The 14,091-nt window shown below is 36.3% G+C and overlaps 1 long non-coding RNA gene across 1 annotated transcript in view; it reads right to left on the bottom strand.

Moving 5' to 3' along the window:
• LOC136790072 (uncharacterized) overlaps positions 1 to 12,226 on the bottom strand; it is a 270,046-nt gene extending 257,820 nt beyond the window's left edge. Inside the window, exon 1 of the long non-coding RNA XR_010829318.1 lies at positions 12,194 to 12,226. This is a non-coding gene — a long non-coding RNA (uncharacterized lncRNA). The remainder of the gene's footprint in view (positions 1 to 12,193) is intronic.
• Positions 12,227 to 14,091: the final 1,865 nt, after the last annotated feature.

Genomic DNA, 14,091 nt, shown 5'->3' with positions numbered 1-14,091 from the left:
TGCACTAGCTTAAACAATGATGCAGAAGTGAAATAATAAATAAATAAATAAATAAATAATCGAAGAGAAAATGTGTCAGTTATTGAGTTTCCTTACAGCAGAGTTCCACAAGAAAGCTGCTAGATTAGCATTTACACAGGTTTTTATACACTTATTCTGCACATATTCTGGGAATACCAAGAACTTAAAGAACTGCAATGACATAGTCTTTGCCCCTACTGTGCTGAACAGAGGCATGCCTCTGTATATATGAAAAAGGAAACTTTGGTGACTCTACAGTATACTACACCATGAACATTAAAAGTCAGAGCTGCCTGTTTTGACATTTTCTAGACATTAATTTGATGAACATTAAATAAAAAGATTTTTCATTATGTAAAATTAATCAAAAGCAATATAGATGTATACATATATGTCATGTAATTATTTGTGTAACCATAACCCTACTTTTACAAAATCATCAGTAAGGTATAACCATAAGAACAAATGGTAGAGAAAGTCTTTCACCTTCAGCTAAATTTGTTTTTCACGAGTAGAAAAATAATTTTATAAAGTCACAGTGTAATTGCTAATTATTTTTGACATTATTTTCTACAATGTAGGCCAGTTCCTGCCTACTGTAATTTAATAAAAACAGTCTGTTTAAGCCTCTAGCAATTTCTCCTTCAATGTTAACCATAATGACGTTCTTGAAATTTTGTTTATATTTTAAATTACAGAAATCAGCTCTCTCCCACTCATTCTTCTTCTGTCTCTAATCAAACAAAAAGACTAATTTCCTTTCTCCAATAGTGTTCTTCTTTTATAACCTCCATAATTATCCTAATATCTTATGCAAATAAAAATTCCAATTATCTTGGGGCAGAAGATTCATAGACCTACATTTCTATGTAGGACTGTTTTGTTTTATTTTGTTTTTCGTTTCAAAATGAATTTTTCACTCTCAGTTTTTCACTGTCCTTTTATGTATACTATGGAGAAGTCTCTAACTGCTGTCAAGTTAAAATAGCACAAAGGCTTGTGCTGAATGTATGTAGTGATGTGAATAATAAAAAAAAAAAAAATCATACTTGTTGGATGGAAAATCTTTAATCCACAAAAAAAAAAAAAAGTTCTTTAATAATCTTTCAGAATATACTTAAATTACCACAAACAGTTAGCATCTTGAGCACCACAGATGATGGATAGCTAGTCATTAGAAAACAAACAGATAAAAACAACTTGTCCTTACCTTAATTCTACTTTCTGCGTCCCTCTTCTTCAATCTGCTTTCACAGCAACTGTCTTTTAACCAAAATATTTTGCAATAGACAGACTCCTTAATGACAGCCATTCTTCAAACTCAACTGGTCTGCCAAAGAGCAACAGGACCCAGTTGTATTCACTAGCTACATACTGCTTCTTCAGTCTTTCTGCATTTCGCATTGACTTGTGGTCAATGACAAACCTATTTGAGAAAATATCCTCTGACTGGTCCTCCTCTCATGCCAATGGGAAAACTTCAAATTATGCAGGACTGCTGGCTGCCATTGGTTTGGCCATTTAGGACAGAAATCGGATGCCACTGAGATAAAAGCTTTGTGCATATCCAGTTGAACACACCTATTGTTGTCAGTAGCTAGCAAAGGAAATTATTGCAGCAGGATTATTACTAACACAATATTGAAAACAAAAATACAAGTAGCACCACCTAATTTAACAAATCGAATTCTAACAGAATGTTTCCCTAGCGCTGAAGTGAAGATTCCAGATAGAAACAAAACTAAACTTAAAATATTGAAGTTAGACAATCTGGAACTGTATCACAGCAAATACAACTATATATACAAATATACAACTGTATACACAAATAAAACTATAATATTCCTGTTACACCTTATATTACTGTCATTAACTGAATTGCTTTGTGATATAGAAATAATATATTTTGATTATTTTCAGTTGCCATCTGGATTTTACAGTCAGTATGCTATTTTCAAAATAATATATGAATACAATTGATTTTATGAAGAATTAATAAGTGTTTCCATAGTTATTTTTATTATTATTGTTTTCATAATAACTTCTCATTAACACATGTCTAGAACTCATATATTTATAAATAACAGCAAAGGTTGTTGCTGTATTTTTTCAGGTGAACTTAGATTTCAGCCAATAAAACCGCACATTTAAAATGTCTTGCTCCCACTGATAAATTACATGGTATAGATGATAAATATTCTATGAAAAAAAATAAATCTATGAAAAAATAATGTATATAATAATATATATAATATATATTATATATTATATAGTATATATAAATATATACAAATATATATTATAAATATATATAATATGTAATATATATATATAAAATACTGAAGACATAATATTCTCAGATTTCTTATTTTGTCAATTTCAATCTTGAAAAATGTATGGTATGAACATGGTATGAACTAAAGTTTATTTCATGCATATGATATTAAACATCAATTGCTAACACAGAGCTGAATTTCATGTATTAATCTTTATTTTTTTTCCTCTTAAAATTATTTTTAAGTTTGATCTGGAAAATTAGAATCAAGTTCAACCTGGTATTTAAGAGATACTTGTACCTCTTAAAATAAAGGCTTGTCCTTATAGTTCTTGACTAGTTGGACAGATTTTTTCCTAAATAATAAAGCAGAAACCTTGTAAGTGCGAGTATCTGTTTATTAGATTGCAATATTCTCAACATCTGGAATGCGAACATTATTCTGAGCTATATCAAACAGAAAAAGTCAATTTAAACATAGAAGCTGATTCAGAGCCCCGAATGCCAGCACAATTAATTTGATGTTGATTTCTCTTTTGCAAAGATGTGCAACAGAGTTTAACTAGGTAATTTTCCAATAATGTTCATAACTTCTGATTGAGTTGAACTATATCGTTTTAGAAACACATCAAACTTCTTTTGACCTAGTAACACAGAAAACTAATATTTAATTAGTCAAGTTTTTTCAACTGTTAATTACTTCAGTGGGACAAGAAGCACAGTGTTTCTGATCTCAGTTGGTCAATTTCAGCTTTCAATGAAAATACAACATATTCGTTCACTAGTACCAGAACTTTTTGTTTACTGTAGGTGCCTTTAGTCTGTGGTGAGGGCAGCTCTTAAAATTTGATTTTTCCTTAGTGTCGCATCCCAGGGTATATCCTGTTAGATCCTGAACATTTGTTGTAAATCTTCAACTAAACCTTCTCAATTTGTCATCAGCTTTCCAGATGTTTTACTGACCAACTAGAACAAATACTACTACAACAAGATTAATTAGTTTCATCTGTTTAGTTAAACTACATGAGATACAATGTCAGACATTAAAAGCAAATATGAAAAAAATGTTTACACAGATTAGGAAAACTGATTAATAGTCATAATTAATTTCTCAGAGTCTTCAGGATGCTTGTCATCACTCTAAAGAAGGAATCGAAAAATACATTGCACCTAAACAGCTATTAAACTTTTTCTTTTAAAGTAATATACAGTACAACCAGTTGTATAGGTAGCCATGAAAACAATGAAGAAAAATTATGCTCAAAAGAGAAGAAAGTGTCATTCAGAGTAGGCATGCCATGCTCAATTTATTTTTAGCCTCAATACAGTGCTTTCAGAGAAACAATAAAGGTAGATCTAGTAAGGCAACTGTGTGTTTCAATTTTCTCATTGTATGATAGATGCGGACGCAGTACTGGCAACTCCAAAGAAAACAGAAGCACAAGAAATTTCATGTTAACAAAGTGAAATTTCAGTTCAACCTAGGAGGAACAGAGAGAAAAATAATAATAATAATAATAATAATAATAATAATAATAAAAGCTAAATAGTTGTTGTGGTAAAAAGGCCATAATATTTTTTATTTTTGAATTATGAATAATGGATTTTATTTTATGTTTTTACATTAGATGTCTTTATGTTCTTTATAGAAGACAAATATAGATCTGCATTCATATAAGAAAGGTGTAAAGGGTAAAATATATTATTTCTTTAGTGTTTAAAAAGTAATATAAACATTCATCTCCAATGAAACTGCCCAGTGATGAAGCTAATAACCTGCGTCAAAAGTATTCTTTCTATGCAGGCATGAAATGAAACAGTGTCTAGCTGTTATAGTGTGACATTAGGAAATGCCAGGCTCCCCAAAATACCTTTAAATAGCAGAGTCTGGTCCCTATGAGTGATAGGAGATGACATACTTCAAAGTTTATATGTGAGAATCTCTGGAGTAATTTTTAAGTGGAGATAACTGAGAACAGCCTAGAGAAGGATACACATATTTTAGAAGGTAAAAGTTGGGTTGTACACTAAATTTTTCATTTGGGCTAATTAACAACCTACAAATACACTTTCTAATTGTTACTGATTTAATAAATCCAGAGAAAGCCTTAGCTTACTTCTCAAAGAATCGCTGCAAAACTACATCTTAACAAACAAGACATGCATTTGTACTGCCCTAGCTCTTCCAGCACAGTCCTGTATGTTCTCTGCTGTCTGTCCCTTTTTGGCTGTTAGATGCGCCACCCACTGAAAAATAAATTGGTAAATAAATAAATAATCAATCAATCAAACTTTCCTTTGTCAGGAAAAAAAAATGCATTGTCGTTTCTGAAAATACTACCTGAAAACAGTGCCAAGTAACCTAACTAGAGTCTTGTAATCTTCACTCTAAAGATATTCCAGTCTGGAATTCAGATGTACAGAAATATTTTCCTTATCTAGCCTGTTTTAAAGAATTCAGTCTTTTGATAGCGTTGCTAATGTCTTTTTACAAAGTACAGAGAACATTACCAGTTTGTTAAGTACCAATCTGCTGTGTATCTTTTATTCATGCAGCTTGAAATATACTTTTCTACACAATATTCAGAGTTTATTGCACTTTTTTTTTTTTTAATCCAGAGAAATTATTTAATTTTAAAGTACTTTAAAAATGGACTCAGCAATAAAAGCACTTGAGCCAGTACTGCCTGCTTAGTTGGGTTTGGGCATTTTATGATGTTTCCTTTTACCAAGAAATCTTGGGCTAACTTCTTATCCATAAAGAAGTCTCTAAGATCCATTTTTTCTTTGATGTATGGTCCAAAACATAAATTAAAATTTCTGGGCTTCTTCAGTATTTCAGTTTTCCATTTTTAGCCTTCAGTATTTAGTTCAAATACCACATAACGACCCAAAAACATACATCAGCTTTGCTAATTTGACCTCTGTGTGTTTATGGAAGCAATTAAAAATAAAAAATGTGTTGCATATGGTCAGTCCTTGTAGTTTATGTCAAGCTAAACTTCCTGCTGTCATTTTCTGACAGGATACAACTAATTTAATGGTGTTCTACTACGTTACTACAATGAAAAACAGATGACCAAAAAGATCAATTTGAGAATGACATGAGTTTTACATGAAAATAAAGTTCACTTTACCTTTGCAGATGTCTGTATAAGTAAGGTCTACCTGAAATCCTGCAAATTGTGTGAAAAATTGGCCTCTTACCTTAGGCCATTTAGCTGAGACTTGAACATTTTAAGTCAAACCTCATCTGCTCATCTGCACACCTACAATCAGTGAAATCCTGTGGTGGAGTAGCTCTTTCCCCAGCTCAACTATGGTTAAGATTAATCAGTGTCACATTATCTCTCTATTGTCAATGGGCAACAGTCATATGTCCTGGTTCCAGTTAGGACAGAGTTAATTTTTCCTCCTAGTAGCTGGTAGGGTGCTATGTTTTGGATTAGGATGAGAAGAGCGCTGATAACATGCTGATGTTTTAATTGTTGCAGAGCAGTGTTTACACCAGGCCAAGGACTTTTCGGCTTCTCGCTCTGTCCTGCCAGCAAGCAGGCTGGGGGTGCAGCAGGAGCTGGGAGGGGACAGACCCAGGACAGCTGACCCAAACTGGCCAAAGGGGTATTCCATACCATCTGACGTCATGCTAAACAATATATAGGGGTGGCTGGCCGGGGTGGGGGGCCGGCTGCTCGGGGATAGGCTGGGCATCGGTCAGCGGGTGGTGAGCAATTGCATTGTGCATCACTTGTTTCGTACACATTATTATTATTATTAATACTATTATCATTATCACTATTATTATTATTGTTATTATTATATTCCTGTCTTAATAAACTGTCTTTATCTCAACTCACAGGCTTCACTTTCCCGTTTCTCTCCCCCATCCCAGAGAGGGAGGGGGGAGGGTGAGCGAACGGCTGTGTGGTGTTTAGCTGCCAGCCGGGTTAAACCACAACAGCATAAAAGGTGAGTGTGAACAGGCACTCGCTGATCACGTCTTGGACTCTGCAGCCTGCATGGTAGCCCAATCTGGGATCTACCAAAGCTGTACATTCTGAAAGGTACCAGAAATAAGGAAGATTGGTGGAAATACTAAAATTGCCTTACCTGAACTGTAGCCAGAATGGAAATGTACTAACAACCAATTGTCTTGTGGTCCTATAAATAGTGTTCCTAAGCACAGAGCCCCTTGCACTCTCCAGGGGTCACAGTGGGCTGTGATCTTTCATTGCCCCCTGAGCTGGAACACTTCTTAGGGCAGACTCCTTGAGGTTCAAAGATCATCCATCCACTGTACACACAACAGAGAAGGGTGAGTAGTTCACCAAAAAAGGGGTAAGTTTGTAAGTGCACAACTGAGTTTAGAATTCCCCCAACACCCTGCAGTAAGTCTCATGTGAACCTTGCCATTCTTGAATGTTTCAATTGTATTAAATTCTATTGCATAATTATGTTAAATTGGTTGATGACTAAGTATTGTTAAGAATCACATAATCTAATACTGTGATTTACCATAAAAGTATAATATAAATTTTAAATTGCTGTTGAATTGAAGTTGTGTAAAAATCTATACACAACAAAGCCATAACCTGCCATCAAAATTTATGCATATTAATAACCACTTAGGCATTCTTTTGTGTATAGACTTGAAATCTTCAGGCTTCCATGGAAACAATGCATCATGAAACTGTAAAGTACAGAAATCTGCCTTAAGAACCAAAACAATTGAAGAAAGAAACAATTGATTAAAGAAAAACTTTAATGAAATTACTGTAGTATTTGAGATGGTCACAGTGAAGCCGTAATTTATGTTAGGGTCAGAAACTCTTTCTCTAGATGGGCAATTAAGAGTTTAAATCTTTTCTAAAGAAGATTTTATTTGGTTGTAGTTGTTTTGTTTGTTTGTTGAATAGAAAGTTTGTACAGGTTTTGAAAAGATAACTATGAAACATTTAGTAGTTTAAGACACCATATTTGTGCTTATAGTCTTATTCTAGACATCAGTTTGAGGACTGTATATATTTAGACTTTCAGTTTTTCTCCAGCCAACATATTCACTTTGAAGATGTATTTGTGTGAATACACACAGAATTAAGCTCTGACTTCTTCAATATACTGACATTGATAATAATAAAGATATTATCCCTTATATACCACAAAAATACTATTTTTTTTAGATCTTGCAACATTATATAAGATAGTCACCAATGGGAAATCTGCCCTTACATTCATTTTCACATTATCTGAAAAAGTTCTGAGCGATTGTTCCTAATTCACAAAGTATAAAACTCTGACAGATAATTATTTTCTAAAAGTTTTGAAGTCGTGTGTGTAAACTATAACATTAACTTGAAATATTTCTTATTTCTAATAGTTCATCGGTGAACTAGACATTAAATACAGTTTGCCTAAGTTACCATCCTCAAATGCATTAAAAACCTTTTCTAAAATCCTAGGTTACACAGAAATTCCGGCAGAACTCTAAAGAAAACTACATATGTGTGTCCTGGTTTTGGCAAGGATAGAGATAATTTTCCTCCTAGTAGCAGGCATGGTGCTATGTTTTGGATTTAAGATGAGAATAATGTTGATAACACACCGATGTTTTAATTGTTGCAGAGCAGTGCTTACACCAAGTCAAGGATATTTCAGCTTCTCACTTTGTCCTACCAGTGAGTGGGCTGGGGATGCAGCTGGAGCTGTGAGGGGACAGAACCAGGACAGCTGACCCAAACTAGCCAAAGGGATATTCCATATGGCATCATGCTGAAAGATTAATATGGGGTGGCTGGCCAGGGTTGGGGGACCAGCTGGTCAGGGATAGGCTGGGCATCGGCCAGCAGGTGGTGAGAAATTGCATTGTGCATCACTTGTTTTGTACACATTATTATTATTACTATTATCATTATTATTGTTGTTATTTCTCTTTCTTTTCTGTCATATTAAACTATCTTTATCTCAACCCACAAGCTTTTGTTTCCCCAATTCTCTCTTCCATCCTACTGCAGGGGAAAGGTGGGGTGCAAAGAGCTATGTGGTGCTTAGCTGCCTGCCAGGTTAAACCGCAGCACTTTCCCACTTTTTTCTTAATGTAACCAATCTCTTTAAGAAAAAGGAGTACTTGTAAGGCAAATCATGGGTTCCTAGACTCTTACAACTAAGATCTATTTAGATTTTTCGTTAGGGTATGTGGAATTAAAAGTGACATAAATTCAGAAGCAGGTAATAGAATTAGTTAGAAAATCCTTAAAAATAAAACAAACTTCCATCAAAAAAAAAAAAAAAAAAACAGCTGAACCTCTTTCAACACAAATCTGTGGTTGGCAATTGGCCAGCAATAGATGACTCTTAAAAAACTGCTTGGATGTCTGGAGTCCCTTGTGCTTTCTCATCACTGTCACAGAATTTTATCATCAAGGCACAGCCAGACAACATCTGCCAGTCAAGCTACAGGTAAATAAGACAGCTCTAGGCAATAACCAGAAATTCCAGATTTATTGCCCTGGAGGTGGTAGCCTGAAAAATCCTAAGAACATGGTTATCAGCTCCTCAGAAAAAGACTGGAGTCAAGCCATAAAAAGTATCATGGGTGTGCAAAGATCTGGGGCTATAGAGATTTTCAGTCCTAAGAGCAATGGGAACCACTGACTACAGGGCAGCAACATATGCTGAAACTCAGTGCATGCTTTAGGCACCTGAAAAAACATGTTGCTTAGTAACAACAGAATTTCCATTTCTGTAGAGCTACATGGCATGGTAGTTTAGCCAGTGTTTTCCTGATGTTTTGGAAAATGTCATTGGAATAGCTTTTTGGTGTTTTTGTTTTGTTTTGTTTTGTGTTGTTTTTTCATGTAGTTTTAGCTACCAGTCTTCACAGGTCTCAGCTTCACAGATCATGATATCAGCACCAAAGAGAACATTGTCAGGCATCTAAAGTGGTGAAAACAACATAAGAATTTATAAGTAAGGATATGGTCCACTGTTTAACTTGGCACCTATTCTGGGCAGTCTGCACACAAGAACAGGTCTTCATCTGCTTGGAGAGAGGTTTCTATTTCTTGTGAAGAACCACCAAATCTATTCAGATTTAATTTTTTATTTTCTGGGGAACAAAAGGAGCCATAAAAGTGATCAAATTCCTGATCATGCAAGTTCTAAATATCTATGTCAGTATGGAATTCCTGCCAGTGTATGGATTTCAAAAAGTTTCTATCAAATAATGTCTGTAAAAATTTCTAGTTCACCTATCCAATGGTGTAAAAAAGTTAGCCAGAAGCTTTAATGCAACATTGGTTCCACAATTAAGATAAGTTAATTAGATAAGTTAAGATAGTGGCAGTTTATTTGTAATTTATGGAAACCTTAAAAAAAATTTTATGTCACACCCATCTATTAGAAGGGTTTGAGGAAGAGCCAGGGAACTACAGGCCTGTCAGTCTGACTTTGATGCCAGGAAAGGTGATGGAACAGGTCATCTTGAGTGCAATCACACAATGTGTGCAAGACAGCCAGGAGATCAGGCCCAGTGAGCATGGGTTCATGAAAGGCAGGTCCTGCCTGACCAAACTCATCTCCTTCTATGACCAGGTAACCCACCTGGTGGATGAGGGAAAGGCTGTTGGTGTAGTCGACCTAGACTTCAGCAAGACCTTTGACATGGTCTCCCACAGTGTATCTCCTGGAGAAGCTGGCAGCCCATGACTCGGACAGGTACACTCTTTGGTGTAGTGACTGGAGTGAAATCCAGTTGGTGACCGGTCATGGGCAGTGTTACCCAGAGGTCATTGTTAGGACCCATTCTCTTTAATATTTTTAATTTGATTTGGTGATTTGGATGAGAGAATTGAGTGCACTCTCAGTAAGTTTGCAGACACCAAGTTGGGGGGAAGTGTTGATCTGCTGGAAGGCAAATAGGCCTTGTAGAGGGACCTGGACAGGTTGGATCGATGGGCAGAGGCCAATGGGATGAGATTCAACACGGCTAAGTGCTAGATCCTGAACTTTGGTCAAAAAAAAAAAACAAAACACCCTACAACGCTACAGGCTTGGGGAAGAGTGGCTGGAAAGCTGTGCAGGGAAAAGGATCTGGGGGTATTAGTCAATGCTCACCTGAAATGAGACAGCAGGGTACCCAGGTGACCCAGAAGGCCAACAGGATCCTGGCTTTTATCAGGAATAGTGTAGCTAGAAGGACAAGGGAGGTGATCGTCCCTCTGTGCTCTGCTCTGGTGTAAGCCGAGCTTCAAGTACTGTGTTCAGTTTTGGGCCCTTCACTACAAGAAAGACATCAAGGCCCTGGAGCATGTCCAGAGAAGGGCTATGAAGCTGGTGAAGGGTCTAGAACACAAGTAATATGAGGAGCGGCTGAGGGAACTGGGATTGTTTAGTCTGGAGAAGAGGAGGCTCAGAGGAGACCTTATTGCTCTCTACAGCTACCTGAAAGGGAGTAGTGGGCTGGTGGGGGTCAGTCTCTAGGGATTGGACAAGAGGGAATGGCCTCAAGTCGTGCCAGGGGAGGTTTAGGGTGGAAATTAGGAGAAATTTCTTCTCAGAAAGAGTAGTCAGGCATTGGAACGGGTTACCCAGGGAGATGGTTGAGTCACTGTCCTTGGGGGTGTTTAGGAAAATGTTGGACATGGTGGTTAGGGACATGGTTTATTGGGTGATATTAGTGATAGGGGGATGGTTGGACCAGATGATCTTTGAGGTCTTTTCCAACCTTAATGCTTCTATGATTCAACGGAACTTTTGAAGCCAGAATTGTGTGTTCAGACACACAACAGTAAACAGCAAAACAGACCTGTGAGGGTAAAAAAAAGAATTCCCCAAGACTGTAGATACTCATGTATCCTGTTATTTTTACTCAAACAAGCAACTTCGAACCTGAAACACCTGAAATGAGTGCTTAAAGGAATGCAGAGAATAGAAAGATGTTGCAGTGAGCATCCATGCAAAAAGAACAGTATGAAAACAATTTAAAATAAATAATATGCAATTCATCTTGGCTCTATTTCAGTAAGATGCTATCAAAGCAGAATCTCAAGTAGCCTAAGAACTGAAAGAAGGCTCTTTTCCAGCAAAGAGCCTTTAGTTGTATTAGATATAGAAGTATCTTTGTCATCACATGATGTATAAGATTTAGCACACTTTCAAGACTAAATAGTGTCAGCAGTGGAAAATCAGTTCTCAAATTTCAGTAAGATATCTAATGATAAGGAACAAGATCATTTTGGCAAATATGCTGAAGTACTACTTCACTTTAAAATTTGAAAGAAAAAAAAATGTTGGTGTTAAGATTCTTACCTTTTGTGTGGAAAACTCTCTCCTCAGTCAACAGACAAACTCACTTAACTTCATCTTCATGCCTGGGTTAGAGTAATCAATCACTTACTTCTGTGCAAAGTAGATGCAAAATGCTCATAGTTCTAGATCTCCACCTACCTTAAGTTACTTTAGTTTCAGGAGAGGACTATTTAAAAGGAAAGAGAATGGTGATTCAGTCACATATGCATGTATGGCATATGCTGCATATTTTTTCTCTCTTTTCTACTGGCTGTCATCCCATTTATGCCCAGTACACCCTCTTCTAGGTGTGTTGGTTCTGCAGGACTTTGGAGAACGCTAGTCAACAGTTCCTGTCAACCAAGGATGCCCATATGTTGTGGTTTAACCCGGCTGGCAGCTAAACACCACACAGCCGTTCGCTCACCCTCCCCCCTCCCTCTCTGGGATGGGGGAGAGAAACGGGAAAGTGAAGCCTGTGAGTTGAGATAAAGACAGTTTATTAAGACAGGAAAATAATAATAACAATAATAATAATAATAGTGATAATGGTAATAGTATTAACAATAATAATGTGTAAGAAAACAAGTGATGCACAATGCAATTGCTCACCACCCGCTGACCGATGCCCAGCCTATTCCCGAGCAGCCGGCCCCCCCACCCCGGCCAGCCACCCCTATATATTGTTTAGCATGACGTCAGATGGTATGGAATACCCCTTTGGCCAGTTTGGGTCAGCTGTCCTGGGTCTGTCCCCTCCCAGCTCCTGCTGCACCCCCAGCCTGCTCGCTGGCAGGACAGAGCGAGAAGCCGAAAAGTCCTTGGCCTGGTGTAAACACTGCTCTGCAACAATTAAAACATCAGCATGTTATCAGCGCTCTTCTCATCCTAATCCAAAACATAGCACCCTACCAGCTACTATGAGCTACTTAACTCTGTCCTAACTGGAACCAGGACACCATAGAATACAGAACATTCACTGAGGACCACTGTTTTAACAACCTAGTGTAGTTAAGATTTGAGCTCTCAATTCTGAAAGTTTAAAAACATTTTGTTTCCTTTTCCTTAAAATTCCAATTCCATTTGTATCTTTAGAAATTTTGTCAAGATGTTGAGTATAATTTGACATGTGGATGTAGAGAATGACTATTGTGCTTTAGACAAGTCAGTTAAAAAGCAAATTCTTGATAATCTAGATTTTATGTCAGCACACAAAGTAACAAGCAAATGAGCAAAATACAGATGGATTTTTAACTACAATAACTATGTAATTTAGTTCAATAATATGCCCCAGTAAAATTAGAATATAATCATATAATCATGGTAGAACAGAAGCTAGTCCCTACAGATTTAACAGTAACAGAGAACTGCACTAAAATAGATTTCCATGTAGACAATAAAGTTCATCACGAAACACTCATGGAAATATTTTCAGTACATTTATTGCACAAACTTAGCAATGTAAAATGATTTTTATTGAGTCTCATTTAAAAATTACCAAAAACTTTGTGGCCATATAACAACTTCCACCTGAGACACATATATTAATTATTCAAGGCTTAAAGAACACCCAGTGCTACCTAAAAGATAAAAAAAATATGCACATTATCTTGAGGCAAAGTTCTTTTTCAGAAATGACACAGTGGCAGAGACAAGGATGAACCCTGCTAAAGAAAATGCATATGGGGGGGGGGAGGGGAGGGGGGGAGGGGGCTGATTATTGACAACTCTCTTAAACTGTTTCTGTATTGGTACAGTCCTCTTTACTGTGGTAGAATTAGTCCTAAATCAGTTATCATTGCAAAATAAGAACTAGACCTACTAGAAGAAAGACACACAAAAAAAAAAAGTCAAAATATCAAATCTGACTAATTCTCCTCTAATTCTCCTTCAATCATTTTGAGATTAAGAAAGAACAATTTTTGAGAGAATAATAACTACTCATAACAGTATGTGGTCTCCCTACTATTAAATCCCTTAAAAGCCAAATATCTTTCTCCATGATTTCATAATAAGAATGGACTTGGCATCTTCCACCACAATTTGCCCTGAAATCTTTGACTTGTGAAGTCTTTGTGGACCTAATGTGTCATCTATTCTTCAGCAATATCATCTCTAAATGACAATTGCTCCCTCCCCATAAGAAATTTCTTTATTCCCACGTAACAAGAGCGGGAAGAGATAAAAGTGTTCTTTGCCTCAATGCATTACCATTGTAATTCATCACTATACCACCTAATTCATCCAATCAATGCTTTCATCTTAACTCCTAAGACTCAAAGTTTTGGAAGATGAGGAGAAAGGATTAGGTCATGGTGAGCTGCTAAGATTAACTGAAACTGAATTTTTGTTCCTAATTTTTCTTTTTCTTGGTCTCCCATAAATACATTATTTGAAAGAGTTCAAAAATATTAAAAAGAAAGCCTTCCTGTTCTGTTCAGAATACTGAAAAAAAAGGAAAGCCATCCATATCACAACCTCTCATTTGTTGCATCTGCTGTTACCTTGGC

The sequence above is a fragment of the Anser cygnoides genome, chromosome 2 (genome assembly GCF_040182565.1).
Source record: "Anser cygnoides isolate HZ-2024a breed goose chromosome 2, Taihu_goose_T2T_genome, whole genome shotgun sequence".
Taxonomy (NCBI): domain Eukaryota; kingdom Metazoa; phylum Chordata; class Aves; order Anseriformes; family Anatidae; genus Anser; species Anser cygnoides.
Note: the sequence above shows the minus strand (reverse complement) of the source record. Positions and strands in the feature narration are given on the sequence as shown.